General features: G+C 44.1%; 1 pseudogene; it reads right to left on the reverse strand.

Moving 5' to 3' along the window:
• Positions 1 to 11,428: 11,428 nt before the first annotated feature.
• LOC121271004 lies at positions 11,429 to 13,012 on the reverse strand (annotated as a pseudogene).
• Positions 13,013 to 26,098: the final 13,086 nt, after the last annotated feature.

Raw genomic sequence — 26,098 nt, forward strand, 5'->3', positions numbered from 1 at the left:
TTAACCCTCCCACATTCAACTCTAAATCATTTATATATGCACCACAAAAAGCAAGGGACTCAACACCGATCCCTTTGGAAGCCCATTGGACGCAGGCATCCAATCACAAAAACACCCCTTGACCACCACCCTCTGCTTCCTGCCACTCAGCCAATTCTGGATCCAATTTGCCAAATTGCCTTGGAACACCATGGGCTCTTAACTTCGTTAACAGTCTCCCATACGGGACCTTATCAAAAGCCTTGCTGAAGTCCAAGTAGACCATGTCAAATGCCTTGCCCTCATCTACACACCTAGTCACCTCTTCAACAAATTCAAATTGGTCAGACGTGACCTTCCCTTAACAAAACCATGCTGACTGTCCTTGATTAATCCCTGCCTCTCAAGTGTAGATTAATCCAGTCCCTCAGAATTTCTTCCAATAGTTTTCCTACTACTGAGGTTAGACTGACTGGCCGGTAGATCCCTGATTTATCCCTTCCTCCCTTCTTGAATAACGGTACCACGTTGGCTGTCCTCCACTCCTCTGGCACCTCTCCTGTGGCCAGAGAGGTGTTGAAAATTATTGCCAGTGCTCTTGCTATCTCCTCCCTTGCCTCGCTCAACAGCCTGGGATACATTTCACCGGGCCTGGAGATTTATCTACTTTTAAGCCTGCCAGACCACTGAGAACCTCCTCCCTTTATATGCTAATTTCTTTAATTATATCACAGTCCTTCTGCTTGATTTCCATATCCACGTCGTCCCTCTAACTTGTAAACGCCGACACAAAATATTCATTTGGAACCCTGCCTACGTCTTCTGGCTCCACACACAAGTTAGCACTATGGTCCTTAATAGGCCCTACTCTTTCCCTAGTTATCCTCTTACTCTTAATGTACTCGTAAAATAACTTTGGATTTTCCTTTACTTTACCAGCCAATGTTTTTTCATGCCCCCTTTTTGCTCTTCTAAGTTCTGTTTTAAGTTCCCCTTACACATTCTATACTCTTCTAGGGCTTCTGCTGTTTTGAGCCCTTGGTATCTGCCATAAGCCTCCTGTTTTCTCTTTGTCCCATCCTGTTTGTCCCTCAACATCCAAAGTTCCCTGAATTTGATAGTTCCACCCTTTATCTTTACTGGAATGTGTTGGCCCTGTACTCTCCCTATTTCCTTCTTGAATGAGTCCCACTCCTCTGATGCAGATTTACCTAAAAGTAGCTGCTCCCAGTCCACCTTAGCCAAATCATATTTGATCTTATTAAAATTAGCCTTCCCCCAATTTAGAACTCTGATTTTTGACCCATCCTCGTCCTTTTCCACAATAACTTTGAATCCAACAGAGTTATGATCACTATATACAAAATGCTCCCCCACTGATACCTCTACCACTTGCCTGGCTTCATTCCCTAAATTTAAGAACAGGTCTGCCCCTGGTTTGTAGGGCCTTTTACATACTGCCTTAAAAAGCTCTCCTGGATGCATTTTAAGAATTTTGCTCCCTCTAAACCTATCACACAATGACTAACCCAGTTAATGTTGGTGAAGTTGAAATCCCCCACTATTACTACCCTATTATGTTTACACTTCTCTGAAATTTGCCTACATATCTGCTCTTCTATTTCTCTCTGACTGTTTGGGGGCCTATAGTACACTCCCAGCAATGTGATTGCTCCTTTTTTTTTCAGTTCTACCTATTTGGCTTCATTTGAGGAGTCTTCTAAGATATCATCCCTCCTTACTGCTGTAATTGATTCCTTGATCAATATTGCAATACCCCCCTCACCCCCTCTTCTTTTACCTCCTTCCCTGTCTCGCCTGAAGACCCTATATCCTGGAATATTGAGCTGCCAATCCTGCCCCTCTCTCAACCATGTCTCTGTGAGAGCAGTGACATCATACTTCCATGTGTTAATTTGTGCCCTCAACTGATCTGCCTTATTTGTCAGACTCCTTGCATTAAAATAAATACCATCCAATCTTGCCAAACTCCCTTGTGCCTTAACTGGCCTATAATTCTATGCCTTCCAGACTCACTTGCTCTCTCTTCTCATTTTGGCTGTGCATCTGCCCCTGCTGAACCTCCTCTCAGGATCCAATCCCCCTGCCAAGTTAGTTTAAACCCTCCCTAACAGCACTAGCAATCCTCCCCACAAGGATGTTGTTCCCATTCCATTTCAGGTGCAACCCGTCCGCCTTGTACAGGTCCCACCGCCCCCAGAAACGGTCCCAATGTCCCAGAAATCTAAAGCCCTCCCTCCTGCATCATCTCTCCAGCCACGTATTCATCTGGACTAACCTCCTATTTTTGTACTCACTAGTGCGTGGCACTGGAATTAATCCAGAGATTACTACTTTTGAGGTCCTGTTTTTTAATCTGCTTCTTAGCTCCCTAAATTCTGCTTGCAGGGTCTCATCCGTCTTTCTACCTTTGTCGTTGGTGTCAATATGTACCACAATCTCTGTCTGTTTGACCTCCCCATTTAGAATGCCCTGCAGCCGTTCAGTGACATCCTTGACCCTGGCACCAGGGAGGCAACATACCATCCTGGAGTCACGTCTACGGCCACAGAAACGCCTGTCTGTTCCCCTTACTATCCAGTCTCCTACCACAATTGCTCTTCCCCTCTTTTTCCTCTCCTCGTGCAGCTGAGCCACTCACAGTGCCATGAGCGTGAGCACAGTGCATGAGCGTGGCTGCACTCCCCAGAGGAACCGTCACTCTCACGTTTTCCAACATAGAAAAATAGTTCTCGAGTGAGATGCACCCTGGAGCTCTGAAGCAAAATGAAGATGTCCTGTTCACATAAGCATGCAGCAGCAACTTATAAGCTAAAGTACAAACAACTCGCATTAGCCAGCCCACTCACCCCTCTTATCCCGCCCATGGATGAGGTTTTTGAAAAGGTGGCCTACGCGTCCTCCCGTTGCTCACGTGCGTCTCCTTGAAAATCGCACGGGCTGTGTAAACTCCAAGACAATTGTTGCCGCAAGGGCCTTAACAGGCCCGTTAATTAATGGCAGGCGCCCCTCCGTGTTCATCGTACGCCAGCCTAGCGAAATATCACGAGGATGCGCGGTGACATCGCAACTCACTATTGATGTTATTGCACATCATATTGCGTGTGCACCCGCACGCCCAATGTAAAATTCTGGCCTGTACCTCTATTATAGTAAACCATTCCAAAACGCTTCACAGGAACATTAAATGTTTGGCCCCGGGCCACGGGACATTAGCGCAGGTGAGCAAAGGTTTGATCCCAGCGGTAACTTTTAAGCTGTCTCGAAGAAAGATAGGGATAGAGAGAGAGAAAAAGGCAGAGCAGAGGATTGTAAAGAGGAAAAAGCTCTAAGATGTGAATTCCAGAGGTTTAAGCAGCTGAAGGCATAGCTGCCAAAGCTGGAGAAGTTAAAAATCAGGGATGCTGAAGAGGTCAAAGTTGGTTGAGGGTAGTGCTCTTGGAGGGTTGTTGAAGGTTACAGAGATATAGAGGATTAATTTGAACACCAAAGTTGAAGCATTTTTAAAATAGTGACCTTTGCAGGCTGAAAGCCAGTGTAGGTCATTGAGCACAGGGATGTTGGGTGAATGAGACTTGGTGTGAATTAGGATACAGGCAGTCAAGCTTTGGATAAGCTGAAGAATCCGTGTAAGGTAGAAGACCAGCCAAGACAGAGCATTGGTTTGGTGAGTGTAGGGGTAACAAAGACATGGATGAACGTTTCAGCTGATGAGCTGAGGCAGCGACAGAGAAGAGCAATATTACCGAGATGGATGTAGATGTGGTCTTGATGATGGAGAGCATATCGGGTCAGAACATAGCTCTGGCCTACATGGGAAGCTACTTACTTTTTCAATTTGCTCACCTTAACCATCTCCTTTTCACCACAGATGTCCAATATCTCTACATTTTCAACTCCACCAAGATGACCTGAGAGCAGCTCTCTGCTTCTTTCTTGAGTGGAGGTGTAAACAATCCCCATCCACCACCATCCTCCTCCACCTAACTGAACTTGTTCTTAAATTCAGCAAATTCTCTTTTAACTCCACTAACGTCCTTGAAATAAAAGTTGTTACTATGGATGCCTACATGGGTCTGATCCATACCTGCTTTTTTGTGGTATTATGTGAAACAGTATTTGTTCCAGTCCTGCTCAAACCCTGTCCCTCACCTTGATGCCAAGAATAGTCACTGGAATTCAGCTCTTTTCTCAGCTTATTTGTGTAGTTATGAAAACCCATGATGGAAGGAATTGAGCATAGCTTCAGGGCTAGGCTGTTGAGTCCCTCAGCCTGTTTCACCATTCAATTAGACCTTGGTTGATAGTATCTTAACTTCATTGACTCACCTTGGTTCCATAATCCTAACCTATCAATCTTTTATATTTTCAACTGAGTTAGTCTCTAAAGAACGTAAGTGGTTGTAAAGCAGTGTGTGATGTATTGGTTGTTAAAGCAGTTATTCAGCTGCAAGTTCTTTCTCTGCCATAGATTTCATCCAATGTTTTGTTATTTATTAGTCAGTAACCTTGTCCCATCAAAGTCTTGAACAAAATAATGTCGTTATTTGTTTTTCAGTTTTTTACATTAAACCAAACCAGATGACGAAAATGAAATTTATTTTACATAAGGATCTGTTTTGACCTGGATTGCACTGTCCAAAACAGTGGTGGAAGCAGGTTTGCTAACTTTTAAAAAGAGAACTGGGTAAGTACTTAAAGGGACTATTTCATGGCCAATGGGAAAGTACAGGAGGAATGGGCCTAATTGGAAAGATCTTTCAATGATGGGCTGAATGGCCTAATTCTGTGCTGTAATATCTTGCAATAAAACTAGAATTACAGTGCCTATACATTTTAAACAGAGGGAAGGGAAAGATCAGAGACTGGGAGTAGGACCTCATTCAGACTGGGTTCCTAACCCCACCCTAAACCCTTGGACCCAGTTCCAGAACCCATTCTCATAGGCAGAACTGACAGGACAATGAGCCAATCACAGCTTGGAAACTCCCATCAATCAGAACTGTCAGAAGACCGTGTTTGAATTCCCCGCCTCTGCCACTATTCATTGGTGGGATTTCTGCTGATTGACATGTCTATGTCCAATGGGATAGGGTCTGATCTGTACCATGTATAATATGACCGGTGAGTGAGTTTGTTCCACTTTCTGAAGTTTGTGTTTGGACCGACACAGAGTGAAGTAGATCCAGGATGGATTGTGTTTCATCTGGGTTGAAGTATCACGCTAAGAGACAGTGGAAGATATTGCCACTCATGAGGCAGCCTCTTCAGCCGCAACAGTCGATGTTCATTGCAGAAGTGACATACATCACAGGGTGCAGTCCATCGTATCCCAAGATGGATAGATGTCTACAACAGTTCTGTTGCTGCTGATGACTCACAGTCCTTCATGGATGCCCAGTTCTGAGTTGCTAGATTTATTTTGAATCTATCCCATTTAGCACAATGCTACTGCCACACAACATGATGAAGGATGTCCTCATTGTGAAGACAGGATTTTGTCTTCACGATTGGGTGTTGGACACTCCTACCAATACTGTGATGGATGATGCATCTGCAACTGGTTGATTGGTGTTGGTTCCCTCAGCATCTGCCACGGCTTGGTCTGGCAGGTATGTCCTTCAGGACTTGTCCAGCCTGGTCAGTAGTGGTGCTACTGAACCACACTTGGTTGAAGCGTACATTCTTTGTGCTTTTATGACGTTCAAAGTCTGCTGAGGGAGGTGGTTATTAGCAGGGAGTTTCCTTGCCCTTGTGTGACTTGATGTCATGAGACCTCATCGTGCCCTCAATGTTGAGGACTCCCAAGGCAACTCCCTCCCAACTATATACCATTGTGCTGCCACTCCTAATGAGCCTGATAGGACATACCCAGGGATTCTGATGGTGGTACCTGGGACATTGTCTGTAAGGTATGAGTATGACTATGTCAGACTTTCTTGTTCAGTCTCTTCCAATTTTGGCACAAGCCTGCAGTGAAGAGGACTTTGCAGGATTGACTGGGCACGGTGTGCCATTGTCTTTTCTGGTGCCTAGGGTAGTTGGGTAGTCAGTCCAGTTTTATTCCTTTTCAACTTTTCTGTAGTGGTTTGGTACAACCGAGTTGCTTGTTAGGCTATATCAGAAGGCAGTTAGGAGTCAACTACATTATTGTGGGTCACATGAGACCCGACCAGGTAAAAGGGCAGCAGATTTCTTTCCCTAAAGGAAGGGGATTAATGAACCAAATGGGTTTCTATGACTATCAATGGCAGTATCATGGTCACCATTACTGAGATGAATGGAATTTAAATTCCACTAGCTGCTGTGGTGGGATTTGAACCATGTCCCCAGAGAATTAGCCAGGATTACTAGTCTAGCGAGATTACCACTAACCACAGTCTTCCTTATATATGTGGGTACAAAGTTTCTCCTGAATTTCCTATTGCTCTTATTTGTAACTATGGTCACCAAGATATGGAATATAATATAGTTTAAAAGAGAATGGCATAATAAATATTCAAATACTTATAAAAGTATGAGGGAAAAGACAGGGAGTAGAGAGCTTGATTTAGTGCAGACTTGATTAGTTGACACACCTCCTGGTACTGTCATTACCATGAGTCCTCCAGTTTGAAGAGCTCCTATTGCAAATATCTAGTTGATGGTTCATGGTTTTTGGAACATAACTTTTAGTTTTTAGAATTAAGATTTTAACTGTAGAAAATTGAAATAACAGCAGCCCTGAAGTAAGTGCAATCAGAACAAGCTTGGAGTTTATTACATTTAAAATGTTAGGACAAACAGAGGGCAGCAGTGACAAGTGACTGAGAAGCATTCTGGGATAAGTCAGCGTGGTCACCGCAACTCAGAAGGCGATCGAGGAGAAGGAGCCATGCAATCAACAGGAGGAAGAGCATCCAACAGAGGGCGGTAGTGAGAAGTGACAGAAGCATTCTGGGAGAAGTCAACGCAGTCACGCAACTCAGAAGGGGATCGAGGAGAAGAACCCTTGCTCTCAACAGGAGGAAGAGCATCCAACTGAGGGCAGTAGTGAGAAGTGACTGCGAAGCATTCTGGGAGAAGTCAGCACATTCACCACAACTCAGAACGGGATCGAGGAGGACCCACTGTCAAAGAACTGAATAGCCCCAAACATTATATTGCTGTTGTGTTTCCATCCCTCCCTCCTCCTCAAACCAAAAATAAAAGAGACGGAGAGGCAGTACCTTGACAACTGCACTAGACCTGCGAGGGACACTCTTTTGAAAGTGGATTTAAAAAAAGCAGCTGATTGGTGAGTAAATCCTGATGAGTTTTTTTTTCAATCTATTAAAGTAATCATTGCTTAATATTGAGGCAGGATCTAAAAAAAGTATAGAGTAGTACTGTACAAGTATAAATAGTCAAGAAACAAGGTCCCTAGCTAACATAAATAAGGCCCCGAGCCAGCGTATTTTTTAAGGGAGTAACTAGCTTAATCGAGAGGGATGTCATGGCAGGAGAACTCAGACCCATGATATGCTCCTCCTGCAGGATGTGGGAAATGAGGGACGCTTCCAGCATCCCTGGTGACCATGTGTGTGGAAGGTGTGTCCAAATGCAGCTTCTACTAACCGGATTTCAGAGCTGGAGTTGTGGGTGGACTCATTGTGGAGCATCCGCGATGCTGAGCAAGTCATGGATAGCACGTTTGGCGAGGTGGTCACACCGCAGGTGAAGATTGCACAGGCAGAAAGGGAATGGGTGATTATCAGGAACAGTAAAAGACTCAGGAAGGTAGTGCAGGAGTCCCCTATGGTCATCCCCCTCTCTAACAGATATAACGCTTTGGATACTGTTGGGGGGATGGCCTCTCGGGGAAAGTAGCAACAGCCAAGTTCACGGCACCGTGGGTGGCTCTGCTCCTCAGAGGGGCGGGAGGAAAACAAGTGGCAGGGCTATAGTGATAGCGGATTCAATAGTTAGGGGCACAAACAGACGCTTCTGTGGCCACAAACGTGAATCAAGGATGGTATGCTGCCTCCCTGGTGCCAGGGTCCAGGATGTCACAGAGTGGCTGCAGGACATTCTGGGGAAGGAAGGTAAGCAGCCAGTGGTCGTGGTACACATTGGTACCAACAACACAGATAACCTAAGGGTTGAGGACCTGCAAGCTCAGTACAGGAAGTTAGGAGATAAATTAAAATGCAGGACCTCAAATGTAGTAATCTCAGGATTACTCCCAGTTCCACGTGCTAGCGAGAGCAGGAATAAGAGGATAGACCAAATAAACACGTGGCTGGAGAGATGGTGTAGCTGGGAGGGAGTCAGATTCTTAAGGCACTAGGACTGGTTCTGGGGAAGGTGGGACCTGAACAAACTGGATGGGCTGCACCCAGGCAGAGCTGGGACCAGTGTCCTCTTGGAGGCTTTTGCTAGTTCTGTTGGGAAATATTTAAACTAATGTGGCAGGGGGATGGGATCCCAGGAGTAGGATTAGATAGGTCAGATTCAGATCAGAAAAATGGAAGTGAAACATTAGCAAGGGTCGTTGTGATAGACATGGAGTTACAGGAGAAGCAAAGTTTACAAAGTGTCCAGCAGGGGAAATTGACGGGGTTAAACTGTTTTTACTTTAATGCAAGGAGTATTACAAACAAGGTAGATGAGTTAAGGGCACATGGCAGCAGGATGTCATTGCTATAATGGAGACTTGGCTAAAGGAGGGACAAAACTGGCAGCTTAATAACCCTGGTTATAGAGTCTTCAGACATGATAGAGTAGGAGATAAAAAAGGAGGGGGGTGGGGTAGCACTAATGGTTAAAGAATCAATTCCAGTTGTGAGAAGGGATGATATACTAAATGGGTCAACAAACGAGGTTTTATGGATTGAGCTTAGAAATATAAAAGTAGCAGTCACACTACTGGGAGTATACTACAGACCCCCCAAATAGTGAAAGGGAGACAGAAGAACAAATATGTGGGCAAATTTCTGCTTGTAAGAACAAGAGGGTAATAATAGTAGGAGACTTCAACTATCCTAATATCAGATGGGATTCAAACAATATAAGGGGCACTGAGGGAGAAAAATTCATGCAGTGTGTTCAGGAAAATTTTTTCAACAAATTAGTGACAAACTGCAATTCTAGACCTAGTCTTGGGGAACAAAGAAGGGCAAGTGGTTGAAGTGACAGTTGGCAACCATATCGGGGACAGTGATCACAATTCAGTTAGATTTAGCATTACCATGGAAAAGGACAGAGATAAGGCAGGAGTAAAAGTCTTGAACTGGGGGAAGGCAAATTTTGCAGAAATGAGAAGGGACTTGGCTGAGGTGGACTGGACAGCACTGCTGGAGGATAAAACAATGGAAAACTAGTGGGAAGTACTAAAAAGCAAGATAAAAACAGAGATAAAAACAGAGATAAAAACAAGTTCTGTCGAAGGGTCATGAGGACTCGAAACGTCAACTCTTTTCTTCTCCGCTGATGCTACCAGACCTGTTGAGTTTTTTCAGGTAATTCTGTTTTTGACTAAAAAGCGAGATCCTACTTGTACAAAGTAGACATGTCCCCTACAAAAATAAGAGTGGTACTGCCAAATCTAGACCCCCCTGGTTGTCTAGAGGATTACAGGGGTAGATCAAACTGAAAAAGAAAGCGTACGACAAGCACAAAGATCGAAGCACCGCAGATAGCCTAGACGAAAATAGGAAGTGCAGGAATGAAGTAAAAAAGGAAATAAGGAAATCAAAAAGAGGACATGATAAAAGATTTAACAAGTAAAATTAAAGATAACCCAAAGATGTTTTTACCAATACATTAATGCTAAGAAGTTGGTTAAGAAAAAAGTGGGACCTATCAGAGATGAAGATGGAAACTTGTGTGTAGATGCAGAGACTGTGGGAAGGGTTTTGAATGAGTATTTTGTCTCCGTGTTTACAAAGGAAAGGGAGGATGTAGATATGGTAGTCCAGGAGGAACACTGCGAGATATTGAACGGCATAGTCATACAGAAAGAGGAAGTACTTTAGGAAGGTCAAACAGTTACAGGGATTGCACAATAAATGGGAATATATTAAGAGGGGTAGATGAAGTGAGAGATCTTGGCGTACAAGTACACAGGTCCCTGAAGGCAGCAGTTCAAGTAGACAAGGGTGTAAAGAAGGCATATGGAATGCTCTCCTTCATTGGCAGAGGCATAGAATATAAAAGTAAGGATATAATGTTGGAATTGTATAAAACACTGTTGAGGCCACAACTGGAGTATTGTGTGCAGTTCTGGTCACCACATTACAGGAAGGACGTAATAGCTCTGGAGAGAGTGCAGAGGAGGTTTACAAGAATGTTGCCAGGGTTAGAAAAGTGTAGCTATGAGAAGAGATTGGATAGGTTGGGGTTATTTTCCTTAGAACAAAGAAGGCTGAGAGGTGACTTGATTGAGGTGTACAAAATTATGAGGGGAATAGATAGAGTGGACAAGATAAAATTGTTTCCCTTGATGGAGAATTCTAGAACCAGGGGACATAGATTCAAGATAAGTGGCAGAAGGTGTAGGGGGGACATGAGGAGGAACTTTTTAACCCAGAGGGTAGCGGATGTCTGGAATACGCTGCCCAAGTTGGTGGTCGAGGCAGAAACTCTAAACTCTTTTAAAAAGTACCTGGATCTGCACCTTAAGTGCTGTAAGCTGCAGGGCTATGGGCCGGGTGCAAGAAGGCAGGATTAGAAAGGGCACCTGGGTGTCCTCGGGCTGGCATGGACAAGATGAGCTGAATGGCCTCCTTCTGTTTTGTAACTTTTCTATGGTTCTATGGACCATGTTGGCTTAAGGGGTAAACAGCTAGAAAGGTAACACCATATAACAGCAGGTGGATTTACTTAGCTAAAGAACTTTAGACATGATGTCTGTAATCTGTGCAGTGAGGGCAGCCCAGAAATTTTTTTTTGGGAGTTAGAGCTAAATTAGCCTAAAAGCATTTGTTAAACCCTGTAAAAGCCACTTCTTTCATCCGATCAAAGAGGAATTTTAAATGAGGGATGTTTAATCTAAAGGATTTGAAGACATCCCAGGGTATGCTATGTCATCATGGAGATTGGTGGAATTTAAGGAGGTTCTCTGCTTTCAATTTATCTGGCTGTTTTCTGAGAGAGTTAGTTGTAGCTTGGACCAGGTGTGTGCAGTTTGCAGCTCACTGAGAGAAGATAGCCAAAGTAAATGATAGTTAGATTGACCTACACTGTAAAAAAGAGAAAAAGCTAACTTCATCATTTGCCCTGTGGAATACGGGTAAGGTTTAATCTCAGTTTGGATGCCATGAAGAAAAAGAAACAGCAAGATTACCTAGTTGAAACTAACAGAAAAATCAAGTGGCCTTCACAGAGTCTTGGGAAAAGAAAGTATCCAGCCGATAAGTTTGAAAGTATTGAGAAGGCATCCACAGTCAAGAGGTAATAAATGAAAGTCTTACTTCTGACAATAGCTGGAACAGAGGAAAATTAAACATATTCAGGGGACTACAGCGTATTTTTGGGTGATCCCAACAGAGGTAAATATTTCTTAAGATATCATGTCAGATTTGAACCCATGTCCCCAGGGAATTAGTCTGAACCTTTGGATAAATAGCTTAATAACATTACCACTACACCACCATCTCCTGTTTATAACTAGAGGTATACACTATAAAAGCCACGAGATCATGCTAGTTCGGCCTCCATATTGTGGATAATGCTGGGCATCACACTTCAGGAAGGATGTAAAGGTTTCAGAACGAGTACAGCAGAGGTTTACCAGGACGTTACCAGGGATAAAGGACTCCAGTTTTGAGGAGAGGCTGAGAAAGTTGAAACTATTCTCCCTGGCACAGAGAAAAAGGTTCAGGTGACATTGTAGAGGTTTTCAAGACAGTGAGTGATTTTGATGGATTAGAGAGAGAGAAAAGCTATAAATCAGAGATTGACAAATCATTGAAAGAAGATCTACAGAGGAGAATTTTTTTCCCACAAAGAGTTGTTGGGAACCAGATGCTGAACCTGAAACGATGGGGGAAGCTGATTGCATAAATCACTTTTAAAGGGGGCTGGACAGTACTTGAGGATGAGGAAATTAATGGGGTTATGGACTAAAGGAGAGGGCAGGGGGGAGGGGGGCAAGGTGCGTGGGCTGGGACTAAGCTTGACTGCTTTTTCTAGGTCCAGCACAGGCAGGACTGGCCAAATGGCATCCCTACTGCGTTGTAAGTTTCTGCATCTTAATCTCTGAAAACCATTTACTGAGTAAAATATGAATAATCCTGGAAAGTAACTGGATTGGAAGTTGTCGAGAGTGCCCCAGCTCGAACATTGGCTCAGAGTCGACAGTGAAAACCTCCAGCCACCACAATATTCTCCCCAGTGATGTAAGCCAGAGGAAAGGGATGGTGCAAGTTCGCCAATCTGACGCATGGTGATGGCCTTCTCGAACCACTGGCACAATCTGTTGTCCGACCACAGGGCAGAGCTGAATTGGGTCTTGATGACACTTGGGGCCAGGCAGTTGATGCAAAGGGTGGCGGGGGCCAGCACCTTGGTCAAACCCAGCAGCGCCGTCTTGCTGACACCGTAGGGCCCGATGGCGTGAAGGGCTGCAGCTGACGACAGAGCCAACCAGCGCAATGGAGCCCCGGCCATGTTGCTTCATGTGCGGCACCACCAGATTAGCCATGAATAAGATTGCCTTGATGTTGACCTCAAAAACACTTTGTCCCAGGCCTTCTCTGAGCAGTCCAGCATCCTCCCAGTGAATGGATTGGCTGCAGTCAATCCCTTCATGGCTCCTCAGTATCTCAATAACCAGTGCCTCCCCATCCTCGCCCATGCGACAGACAATGCCCGAGATGTCCAGACCCTTGACATGCAGCTCTTCCGGGGCCCTGTCCACATTGGCCTGCTTGCGGCTGCTGATCACCACCTGGGCACCATCCCGGGCCAGGTGCCAGGCAATGGCCAATCCGATACCCTTGATAGAGATGGTGACCATGGCCACTTTGCTATTCAACAGTCCCAGCTGCATGGTGCCAGGAAAAGGGATTCTAACCCACAACTTCCAGGTCAGGTGCTCCTGATGGGCAGGGTCACTGCTCAGCCATTTGGAGCACAGTGTTGGCACAAGTGCAGACCCCCACTTGGCCCATTGACCAATCTCAAAGCAGTGACAGGACATCAGCCCATTGGCTGCGCGTGGCTCCCAACCTCACATGATCCACCGCGAGTGGGCAGAGCTCATCTGCGCTGCAGCCAATCAGTGACTGGAGAAGGTGGGGCTAATGTCCACTGGCTGGTTTGTGGCCAGCCGATTGGTCGAGAAAAGTCAGGTCGCTGGATGGAGACCAAGTGGAAAGCGGGGGGACATCTCTGGAAAACTCATACTCGATGAACAGCGTCACCTTTTCCCCACTTACCCACACCGCCACCACTCTCCATATGCTGAATCGTCAACGTCTTATCCTTTATCTGATGTCAATCCCCTGAATTGTGCTTGTTGTGACACAGTAGTTGGTAAAGTCTGTGTTATTTAAAAAGCCAGAGGGAAACTTTAAGCAACTGTTGTAACCTATATTTTCAATTGGTATGTTTGAGATTCAACTCTGAATTCGGAAATGAAACCACCAAGCCTGCAGAGGTTTTTTAATATAAATTAAATTTATTAATTTTACAAGGTATTAAACACATACACATCTACAAATTACTACCATAATAACTATTAAACAAATCCCCAAATTAATCACTCCCAAGTAATCTTGCCCAAGGCAACAATAAATCATAGACTTTAAACAAACACCAGGCAAAGCACATTTTATCTTATGAGTTCAAAATGAGGTTCCTTTCAATTTGTTTCCTTTGCAGATAGTTGCAGGCTTACAAGTGGCTTAGATCTCATATGCCTCTGACTCACACACACAAAACTCTTCTGTATCTACCTAGTCTTCCCTTTGAATGCAAATTCTCATTGTATCACCAGGCCCTTTTAACCACACCTCTTCTAACAATAAAACCCCTTTCATAGTACCAATTTTATTAGCAATATAAACATATTGCTTGGTGTCTCCTAGCTAGGTGCAAAATTTCACCCCCCCCCCCCCATCTTTGAATGGTTTATTCAAAAATGCAAATATACTCTTTACCTTCCGGTTGACATCTCAGAACTACTATACATCAAAGCACCCAGGCTAGCTGGCTTTAATCTAATTAAGACGCGCACACACTCGCACCCACAGACACAGACCCTACTACAAGTCCAATTTAAAATAATTTTCAATAACACTTTATACATTGCTGTCTCTTCATGACTGTGCTCACATTGGCTGACAGTGCTATCAATCAAGGCAATGGACAGAAAATGGCCCAAGCATGACAATGCTTCAGGGAATTGTAAAGAGAATGCAGGAGCAGAGGAACCAGAGGAACACACTGATCGTCCCTGGACACACTGACACCGCTGCCGACACACTGAGCCCACCCCAACACACTGAGAGGGGAAGAAAGGGGGAAGAGAGGAGGAGGGAAGGGGGAAGAGGGGGGAAGGAAGGGATGGAAATGTGGAAGGGAGGGTGGGGAGGAATGAGAGAGGGCGGAAGGAAGGGGTGAGAGGGGGAAGGAAGGGGAAAGAGGGGGAGAAGAAAGGGGGAGAGGTTAAGGAAGGAGGAGACAGGGAAAGTAAGGGGAAGAGAGAGGGGCATGGAAGGGGGGCAGAGAGGGGGAAGGAAAGGGGCAGAGAGGGGGAAGGAAGGGGGGCAGAGAGGGGGAAGGAAGGGGGACAGAGAAGGGGAAGGAAGGGGGACAGAGAGGGGGAAGGAAGGGGGACAGAGAGGGGGAAGGAAGGGGGCAGAGAGGGGGAAGGAAGGGGGACAGAGAGGGGGAAGGAAGGGGAGAGAGAGGGGAAGAAAGGGGGAGAGAGAGGGGGAGGGGGGGATGATGAAATTTCCTTTCCCTTCTTTTATGTTCTATCAGTCCTCTTTCTTGTCCTTTAAGGCACGGAGTCCCTCCAAAAGAGGACGGTGGGAGGACCACATGGACTACATCAGCTCATGGTGATGGTTCACCACCATCTTCTCAAGGGACAATTAGGAATAGACAATAAATGCTGGTCTTTCTAGCAATGCCCACATCCTATGAATGAATTAAAAACAGAAATACTACACTTTTATGATATCCTGTGATCAATTCTACACACTACCTCTGCCCATTCATTTGCACTTTCCAAAGCATTGATGAGGTTAACATAAAGCCCAACATGATGAATGAACAGGTGCAAGTTATGCCCGTAATTTATTGCCTTGTCTCCTTTACATTCTGTATTGTCGTCTTTTTCTCTTAATTTGATGCTTTCCTTTTGATCCATTTGCAGTCTTCCTGAAGCGTTGATGTCCACAGTGACTAAGCCAGTTGATGCAACAGAGTAATTTTGTGCCATTTTCTCATCTTGAGTTGGACAGCTATGATAATTAAAACAGTAAACTGGATGAGTTTCAGCAGGTAACATTACAGACACACCTTTGAATGACTTGGGATATGTTACCATGTTAAAGATGCTATCTAACTGCAAGCTGTTGCTGTTACAGGCAACAGGCAATCTTTTTAAGAAATGCTTCACCTACACAGTTGCTATAGGGAACAAGAAATGGGGGCATCCAAATTCCCAACTGGTTTAAATATGCCTTACCAAAACTATGATGCCACTGATCAGCTCCACAGATGTGAGTTGTAACTGGGACACTTCTGATAGTATAGTGTGCCATTCATGTGGCACTGTGCTTTGATCTGAGTCGTGAATAGATCGTGGGGGTGCCGACTGGTGGGATGGATGGAGTGCACTTTCAAGGGTAAGATTTGATGAATTTGGGAAATAAGGGGGCTAAATTTGTTAGTCTCCAAAATCAGGCACAGGGATCATGATATGCAATTAAATGGGACCAGGGTCATTAGGTGTCTCTGACCTGTCCAGAATAAAGATGTATTGACTGTCTCTTCTTCTGCCTCCTCCTTTCAGCAAAGCCTTTGACAAGGATCCACAAGGGAGACTTATAAAGAAAGCAAAGGCACATGGGATACAGGGTAATTTGATGAGGTGGATTCATAATTGGCTTAGTTGTAGGAGGCAGAGGGTGATGACAGAAGGATGCTTTAGTGACTGGAAGCCAGTGTCCAGTGGCGTACCACAGGGATCTGTGCTCTGTCCCCTATTATTTGTCATTTTTATAAACGACATAGATGACTATGTGTGGGGTAGGATTAGTAAGTTTGCGGATGACACAAAGATTGGCCGGGCGGTTAACAGTGAGGTTGAGTGTCTTGGGCTACAAGAAGATATAGACAGGATGGTCACATGGGCAGATAAGTGGCAGATGGAATTTAACCCTGAAAAGTATGAGGTGATACACTTTGGAAGGAGTAACCTGCAGCTCACATGCCTTGGGCACCACAGGAAAGAGGACAGCAGGAGAGAGCTGCAGTTCACAAGAACTTCTGTACCATTGAGTCAGACAGAATGTGCCAGTTCTATTCTGTATTTAATTTGCTGTGGAGACTGCACTATGCTTGCTGTTTGTGTTATATATTAACGATTTGGACATGAACGTGGGGGCACAAATGGGAAATTTGCAGAGGACACAAAGATTGGCCGAGTAGTGGATAGTGTAGAGGATAGTCATAATCTTCAAAACAATATAGATGGGTTGGTAGAGTGGGCGGTAAAGTGGCAGATGGATTTTAACATAGAGAAGTGTGATGTCATACATTTAGGGAGGTTACAGAATTTACACAATAAATGGGAATATATTAAGAGGGGTAGATGAAGTGAGAGATCTTGGTGTACAAGTACACAGGTCCCTGAAGGCAGCAGTTCAAGTAGACAAGTTTGAGAAGAAGTCATATGGAATGTTCTCCTTTATTGGCCGAGATATAGAATATAAAAGTAAGGAATGTTGGAATTGTATAAAACACTGTTGAGGCCACAACTGGAGTATTGTGTGCAGTTCTGGTCACCACATTACAGGAAGGACGTAATAGCTCTGGAGAGAGTGCAGAGCAGGTTTACAAGAATGTTGCCAGGGTTAGAAAAGTGTAGCTACGAGGAGAGATTGGATAGGTTGGGGTTATTTTCCTTAGAACAAAGAAGGCTGAGAAGTGACTTGATTGAGGTGTACAAAATTATGAGGGGAATAGATAGAGTGGACAGGATAAAATTGTTTCCCTTGATGGAGAATACTAGAACCAGAGGACATAGATTCAAGATAAGTGGCAGAAGGTGTAGGGGGGACATGAGGAGGAACTTTTTTACGCCGAGGGTAGCAGGTGTCTGGAATTCGCTGCCCAAGTTGGTGGTCGAGGCAGAAACTTTAAACTCTTCTAAAAAGTACCTGGATCTGTACCTAAAGTGCTGTAAGCTGCAGGACTATGGGCCGGGTGCAGGAAGGCGAGATTAGAAAGGGCACCTGGGTGTCCTTGGGCTTGCATGGACAAGATGGGCTGAATGGCCTCCTTCTGTGCTGTAACTTTTCTATGGTTCTACGTGAGATTGAGAAAGTTACTTTCAATCCGGTGGTTTGTATGAATTTGTCTGGGACTTATGTATCTATTAGCAGTACTGAGTTGGGATGAAATTGATAAAATTGTCTGTCTGTCTCTCCTGATCTGTTTGACTTGGATTGGAAAGGTATGTCTGGATCTTCAATTAGATCATGACTAATCTGTAGCTTAAATCTATCTACCCATCTAACATGAATACATCAATCTCAGTTTTGAAATTTTGAATTGGCCACAGCCTCAGCAGCTGTTTTTTCTGAGGAGGGGAGCGAGTTCCAGATTTCCATTCCCGTTTGTGTGAAGAAGTGCTTCCTGACATCACCCTTGAACGGTCTGGTTCTAATTTTAACATTATGTCTCTTGCTCTGAACAAGAGAGAGATTGGCTGTGTTCATCGAGCAGAACTATAAGGATTGCAATGTGGCAAGGACAATGGAATGTGGAAACCTGAAAATCTTGTTTCCAGGGTCTCATAAATGAGGGTAGAACAGTGTACGACACAATATGTTAATTAATAGTTTAGTAATAAGTATAAGGAGGAACATAGGTTAACAGGGAAAGGGAGTGTCAATTCAGTATGTGCGAGAGAATCGTTGTGCAGAATAAGGAGCCTGAGAAAAATCAGGATGGGGTAGAAATGGTAAACTTGAGTATTGCTGAAAAAAAGGACATGCTGTTGAAGCTTTTTGTTTTGCACTCATCAGGACAATTCACAAGAATACCAATTGTCAAGGGAGCAACAATTTATACTGCATAAGAAGAGAGTGCTCATGGGTTGGCAAGTGGACCATGATTGGTAGAGTATTGCCACAGAGAATGCACCAGTTAACTGACAACTGACAGTGAACTGCCAAGCTTTGTTAAATTCAAACCAGGCAGGTCGATTCTGATTAGTCAAGGCATTGCCCTGGGGAATGAACCAGGGAATGGCTGTCCCCCAAACTTTGGTTTAGCTGAAAAAGGTACAATATGTGTACATGCTCCTTCTGTCTGCAAAGGACAGGGCCCTGTGTGGGAATATATGTAGCTTCTAGAGCACTTAGTGAGCTGCACTGCAGGCCCTATTGTTAATCTTAAATTGATTATCAGTGTAATTCTTAGCACAATTACAATTGTTTAGCAAGTGTTGTACAATCACGGAATCACATCTAATGGTGGACACTATGTTTTGAATTATGCAAGTATGGTCTGGTTAGGTACAGCCAGCACTTTGCCTGTTGCGAATAGCCGAAGGGATATGCTGATGATACAATCCGCCAATCATTGGGACATACGGCCTACATACCCAACATCGCACCAGTACTGAAATTTATATACCACGTTGCTCATTTGTGTGACAGGCAAAACACCCTTTTGGCTTGATAGTAAGCTTGATGCTGAAATAAGGCGCATCCAAGCCAGCCTATGGGATAATGGCTACCCTGATCAGATCATTGATCACTGTACATCAAGCAAATTAATTAATGGACACAAGACCACCACATTTGGTCCTGAGAAGTGCCCAATGTACCTTAGATTACCCTGGAAGGGTAAGTGTCTCAAAAATTTGAGCAACAGGTGAAGGTAACTGTTTTACACTGCTACTGTGCAATGGGAACAGGAGTGGTATTCTTCACTAACAGGATGCTACCATCTCAGTCTATTCAGAATCCACAAAAGAAGTCACCTGACTTTCTGGAATCCATTTTTGAGGGTACAACATCCATTATTCCATGTTTCTTTCTTTTTAAAAGTACAGTGTCCACTGCCCAATTAGCTTTTCAGGCATGACTTGACCGTCACAAAATTGTACCGGAGTTTCTTAGGACTGGAGCTGTTGTCTCTTTGATAACAGTCCAATGCATGCTAGGATAGAAATGGCAATCTAGAGACAGCATTTCAGGTTGTGGATCAGCAGCAAATTCAGGGTGACCAACTCCGGGGAAAAAGAATAAGCAACGCTTCACTGGGGCTCATCACCACCTTCTCCAAGGCAATTAGGGATGGGCAATAAATGCTGGTCTTTCCAGTGATCCTCATACCTCCATAATGAAGAGAATAATTTTTTTTCCTTCACTGTATCAGTTGGACCAAGATTTGGTATTTTATCATTTAGAATATTCTGTCAATTTGTGTATGTGGTCACTGTACCATGCTGTGTTTGAATAATACATCTCAGAATCATAGAATTTAATTGGCACAGAAGGAGGCCATGCGGCCCATTGTGTCTGCACTGGCTCTCCAAATGAGTATTATGACCTAGTGCCATTGCCCTACCTTTTCCCTGAGCCCCTGTACATTGTTTCTATTCAAATAATCATCTAATGCCCTTTTGCATGCCTTGAGTGAACCTGCCTCCACCACGCTTCCAGGCAGTGCATTCCAGACCCAAAACACTCGTGTGAAGAAGTTTTTTCTCATGTTACATTTGCTTCTTTTGCAAATCATTTTAAATCTGTGCCCTCTCGTTCTTGATCCTTTCAGGAGTGGGAACAGCTTCTCCCTATTTACTCTGACAAGGCCCCTTATGATTTTACATATCTAGCAAATCTCCTCTTAGCCTTCTTCTCTCCAAGGAGAACAGTCCCAACCTCTCCCATCTATCCTCATAGCTGAAGTTTCTCATCCCTGGAACCATTCTTGTAAACCTCTGCCCAATGTGTTCACATCCTTCCTATAACATGGCGCCCAGAGATGTATGCAATACTCCAGCTGAGGTCTAATGAGTGTCTTATATAAATTCAGCATAACCGCCTTGGTCTTGTACTCTATGCCCCCAAGCCCAGGATACTATATGCTTTATTAACTGCTCACTCCACCTGTCCTGCCACCTTCAATGATCTATGCACATATACACCCAGGTCTTTCTGCTCCTGCACCCCTTTCATAATTTCACCCCTTATTTTATATTGTGTGTCTATGTTCTTCTTACCAAAATGCATCACCTCATACTTCTCTGCATTGAACTTCATCTGCCACCTATCTGCCCACTGCACCAACTTATCTATGTCCTCTTGAAGTTCTATACTGTCCTCCTTGCAGTTTACAACACTCCCAAGCTTCATATCATCTGCAAACTTTGAAACTGTCCGTTGCACACCAAGAGCTAGATTATTTATATATATCAGGAAAAGCAAGGGTCTCAATATTGACCCCTGGGAAACTCCACTACAAACCTTTCTCTAGCCTGAAAAATATCCATTGACCATTACTCTCTGCTTCCTATCTTTTAGCCAATTTTGTACCCATGTTGCTACTTTCCCTTTTATTCCATGAGCAATAACTTTTCTTACAAGTTGGTTGTGTGGCACTGTGTCAAATGCCTTTTCAAAGTCTATGTACACCACATCAACAGCATTACCCTCAACGACCTTTTCCATTACCTCTTCAAAAAACTCCAGCAAGTTAGTTAAACACAATTTCCCCATTAGAAATCCATGCTGCCTCTTCCTTATCAACCCATATTTTTCCATGTGACTACTATTAAACTACTACTCTATTCTGAATAATTGTTGCTAGAATCTTGCCCACCACTGAAGTTAAATTGACTGCTCTGTAATTGCTGGGCTTATCCTTACAACCTCTTTCGAACAAGGTCGTAATGTTTGCAATTCATCAGTCCTCTGGCACCTCCCCTGAGCCTAGGGAAGATTGAAAATTTATGGCCAGTGCCCCCGGAATTTCTACTCTCACTTCCTTCAATATCCTTGGATGCATATTGTCCAGTCCCCATGCCTTGTCAACTTTAAGTGCCGACTGCCTATTCAACACTTCCTCCTTATCAATTTTGAACCCTTCTTGTGACAGAGTTTCCTCGTCTGTCACCATGGCTTGGGTAGCATCTACCTCCTTGGTAAAGATGGATGCAAAGTATTTATTTAATACCTCAGCCATGGCCCCTTCATCCATGTGTAAATTCCCTTTTAGGTCCCTAATCGGTCCTACTCCTCCTTTTACCACCCTTTTACTATTTATATAGAAGACTTTGGGATTCCCCTTTATGCTGGCTGCCAGTCTTTTCTCATAATCCCTCTTCACTTCTCTAATATGCTTTTTCACCTCCCCTCTGAACCTTCTTTATTCCTCTTGGTTCTCAATTGTATTTTCTACCTGACGCCTGTGATAAGCACACTTTTTCTTCTTTATTTTAATTTCTATCTTCTTTTTCATCCAAGGAGCTCTGGATTTGGCAGCATCGGCGGAGAAGAAAAGAGTTGACGTTTCGAGTCCTCATGACCCTTCAACGGAACTGTTCTGTAATATTTTACAGGAAACCTCAAATTTCAGTACTTATTTATTACAAAGAACAAAGAGGGAAGGTAAACATCAGCAACAGAGAGGTGAATCTCAGTCAGACTAAATTCCTAACCAAACTCTAAACCCTGATCTCTGAATGGGCTACTCTCTGAATGGGATCTTTCTGTTCTTTTAATATTCTACAATAAAAGTTTATTCAGTATAAACATCGAACAAAGAGGGTAGGTAAACATCAGCGACTGAGAGGTGGATCACACTCAGACTGGATTCTTCTTCTCACCCCGAATCTTGATCTCCCAGAGGGGAAACAGCAGGAAATTGGAAACAAACAGAAACAGAAATATCTGAAAAAACTGAGCAGGTATGACAGCATCGGCGGAGAAGAGCACAGTTGACGTTTCGAGTCCTCATGACCCTTCAACAGAACTAAGTAAAATTAGGAAAGGGGTGAAATTTGTAATATGTAATATGAAATAGGGGTGAAGCAGGAAATTGGATTCAGTCTCAGCCCCGCCCTCATTGGTGGAATAGGCAGGCCAGCGAGCCAATCATAGCTTTGAATTTCCCATCAGCATCCCTCCCCTCCCGGAGGAAGGCGGGAATTTGCAAACCCGGCCCCTATCACTTTTCCGCTCATTCAATGGCCAACGGGCTTATGATTGACATGGGATTTGTCCAATAGCGCCAGAGGCAATCTTTCCGGAATGTTATATGAGCTCAGTTCCCGTTCCTTCGCAACGAAAACAGAAATACCTGGAAAAACTCAGCAGGTCTGGCAGCATCTGCGGATAGGAGCACAGTTAACGTTCCTTCTTTCGATTGACCAATGTGTGATGGGTCTAAGTTGCACAAAGAAGACGACGCCGTAGCAGATAGAGGTCAACCGTAGGAGAAAGGCAGGACAAGTGCTGCCATGGTCCCGGCAACAGTCTCCCATTCCCCTTTGAATAGCTTGTTTAGATATAGGTTCCATTAGGCTGGTGTTTCCAGCATCTTCTCTGTTCCCATTGTGTAGAGATGCTATACATGGGTAGGGCTGTTGTGTCTTCTGTACAGATACAAGGCTCACTGCCAGTGCCAGACCTATACTGGTGCCTGACAGTCTCTTATTTCAGTTCCTCAGTACAATATCTTGCTGGAAATTAAATGTTACATATTTCTCTTAGTCTCTGAAAATCATTATAATGAGTAAAATACCTCTGGTGTAATTATGACTGATTATTGATAACTGATAATTATGACAGCACAAGTTCTGTTTGTGCAGTGTTACGGTGAAGGAAAAGTACATGACGTTATTGTGAAAAAACTCAACATTAACAAATATGACAAACAAGAGATTCCATGTATTCTGTTTGTCTACCAAGTGTCTCGTGAAAATGAAACCTTCGAACAGCTGAAAAATGGATCACAGGTAAATTACTCTGGTTCTGTGTCACTCATTGTCTCCCTGTGTGGAGTTTCTTTCTGGGTATCAGTTTACCTTATGAGTTTCATTTTTCTGTCTCTTTCCTCTTTATCTGTAATTTTAAAAAAAAGAACTTGCATTTACATAGTAAGTTTTGTGACCTCAACATAGCAAAGAACTTTGCAGCCGATTAAGTAAGTTTGATGGTCGCCACTGTTGTAAATTTGAGCACAGCAAGCTCCCACAAACAGCAATTGTATGATGACCAGATAATCTATTTATGATGATGGTTGTGGGATAAATGTTGATCAGGATATTGGCGAGAACGCCCCTGCTCGTTAGATAGTGGCCATGGAATCTTCTCCACTCATTTGTGGAGCAAGGGCAGTGCACAAATGGTTTCTTGGTCTCATCGGAAAAGCAGTGCCTCTGATAGTACAGTACTCCCTCTGTACTGGAGTGTCAGGCTGCAATATGTGCTCAAAACTCTGCAGTGCAGCTAGAACTCATAACCCTCTAACTTAGACACTTGATTGCCCATGCCTGCAATGTGGAACAGAAGGACTGACCAGTAGGGATGACGTTAGCTTTGAGTCGCGCTTTGATGTATATAGGGATGGTAGATTCTGTAGAACCATTTGGTGATATATCTACTGGATTTCCTGCATGTGTCAAACTGGACACATACAGTGAGCAGGCTGAGGAACTCTCCTCCCCTTCACCCTTACATGACTATCCCCATCCTCCAAGAACTAAAAGGGAAAAGAAGACAGCTGTTAAAGTGTTGAAATTTGAATGTGTTATGTTCATCCTCATGCCATATAGTAATTTTTATTCATGGGATCTGGGCTTCACTGGCTGGGCCAGCATTTAGTGCCCATCCCTAGTTGCCCTTGAGAAGGTGATGGTTGGCTGCCTTCTTGAACCACTGCAGTCCATGTGGTGTAGGTACACCCACAGTGTTGTTAGGAAGGGAGTTCCAGGATTTTGACCCAGGAATGGTGATATATTTCCAAGTCAACATGGTGAGTGGTTTGGAGGGGAACTTCCAAGTGGTGGTGTTCCCATCTATCTGCTGCAATTGTCCTTCTAGATGGTAGTGGTCATGGGTTCGGAAGGTGCTGTCTAAGGAACCTTGGTGCATTCCTGCAGTGTATCTTACAAGATGGAACACACTGCTTCTACTGTGTGTTGGTGGTGGACGGAGTGAATGGCACCACATGCACAGTCAATCAAGTGGGCTGCTTTGTCCTGGATGGTGTCAAGCCTCTTATCTTGTGGGAGCTGCACTCATCCAGGCAAGTGGGGAATATTCCAGCACATTCCTGACTTGTGCCATGTAGATAGTGGACAGGCTTTGGGGAGTCAGGAGGTGAGTTACTCATGACACGATTCCTAGCCTCTGATCTGCTCTTGTAGCCACAGTATTTATATGGCGAGTCCAGTTCAGTTTCTGGTCAATGGTAACCCCCAGAATATTGATAGTGGGGGATTTAGCCATGGTAATACCATTGAATGTCAAGGGGCGATGGTCAGATTCTTATTGGAGATGGTCATTGCCTGACATTTGTGTGACGTGAATATTCCTTTCCACTTGTCAGCCCAATCCTGGATATTGCCCAGGTCTTGCAGCATTTGGACATGGACTGCTTCAGTATCTGAGGAGTCGTGAATGGTGCTGAACATTGTGCAATCATCAGCTAACATTCCTACTTCTGATCTTGTGATGGAAGGAAGGTCATTGATGAAGCAGCTGAGATAGTTGGGCTGTGGGCATGACCCTGAGGAGCATGAAATGGGGATTATGGGGGTGGGGTGGGGGGTGGGGGGGTGATGGCGGGGGGGAGAGAAATTAAGTCTTTTGCTGCTCTGAGTTTAACTATTTTTCTGTTGGCAGGTGTAGTTTCATAGGAACATAGGCAATAGGAGCAGGAATCAGCCCATTGAGCCTGCTCTGCCATTCAGACAGATCATGGCTGATAATCTACCTCTGTGCCATTTTTCCTTACTATCCCCACATCCCTTGATGTCATTAGTATCCAGAAATCTAATGATCTGTCTTGAATATACTCAATGACTGAGCATCCAAAACTCTCTGGGATAAAGAACTCAAAAGATTCACCAACCTGTGAGTGAAGAAACTCCTCCTCATCTCAGTCATAAATGGCCTGTCTTTTATTCTGAGATTGTGTCCCTTGATTTTAGGCTCACCAGCTGGGGGAAACATCCTATCTATGCCTACCCTGTCGAGCCCTGTAAGAATTTTGTAAATTTCAATAAGATCACTTCTTATTCTTTGAAACTCTTGAGAATACATGCCCATTCTCCTGATAAGACAATCCTGCCAGCCTAGGGATTAGTCTGGTGAACTGTTGTTGCACTTCCTCTATGGCAAGTATATCCTTCCTTGGGTAAGGAGACCAAAACTGTACACAATACTCCAGGTGCGGTCTCACCAAGGCTCTGTACAATTGCAGCAAGACCTCTTTACTCCTGTACTCAAATACCCTTGTGATGGAAGGCCAACAAACCATTTGCCTTCCTAATTGCTTGCTGCACCTGCTTGTTAGCTTTTAGTGACTCAAAGGACACCCAGGCCCCTTTGGACATCAACACTTCTCAACCTCTCACCATTTAAGAAATACTCTGCCTTTGTTTTTTTCACAAGTGGATAACTTCACGCTTATTGACATTATATTCCATCTGCCATGTTCTTGCCCACTCACTTAGCCTGGCCAAATCCTCTTGAAGCCTCTTTGCATCCTTCTCACAACTTATATTTCCACTTAGTTTTCTGTCATTAGCAAATTTGGAAATATTACATTTGGAGTTCTTTTGTTCAGTGCATTGTGGCATTTCACTTGGAGCTGGTGTACTTGGTCACCGCCTTGGTGCCCTCCGACACGGCGTGCTTGGCCAGTTCCCCGGGCAGCA

This window comes from Carcharodon carcharias, chromosome 29, assembly GCF_017639515.1.
Source record: "Carcharodon carcharias isolate sCarCar2 chromosome 29, sCarCar2.pri, whole genome shotgun sequence".
Classification (NCBI taxonomy): Eukaryota; Metazoa; Chordata; class Chondrichthyes; order Lamniformes; family Lamnidae; genus Carcharodon; species Carcharodon carcharias.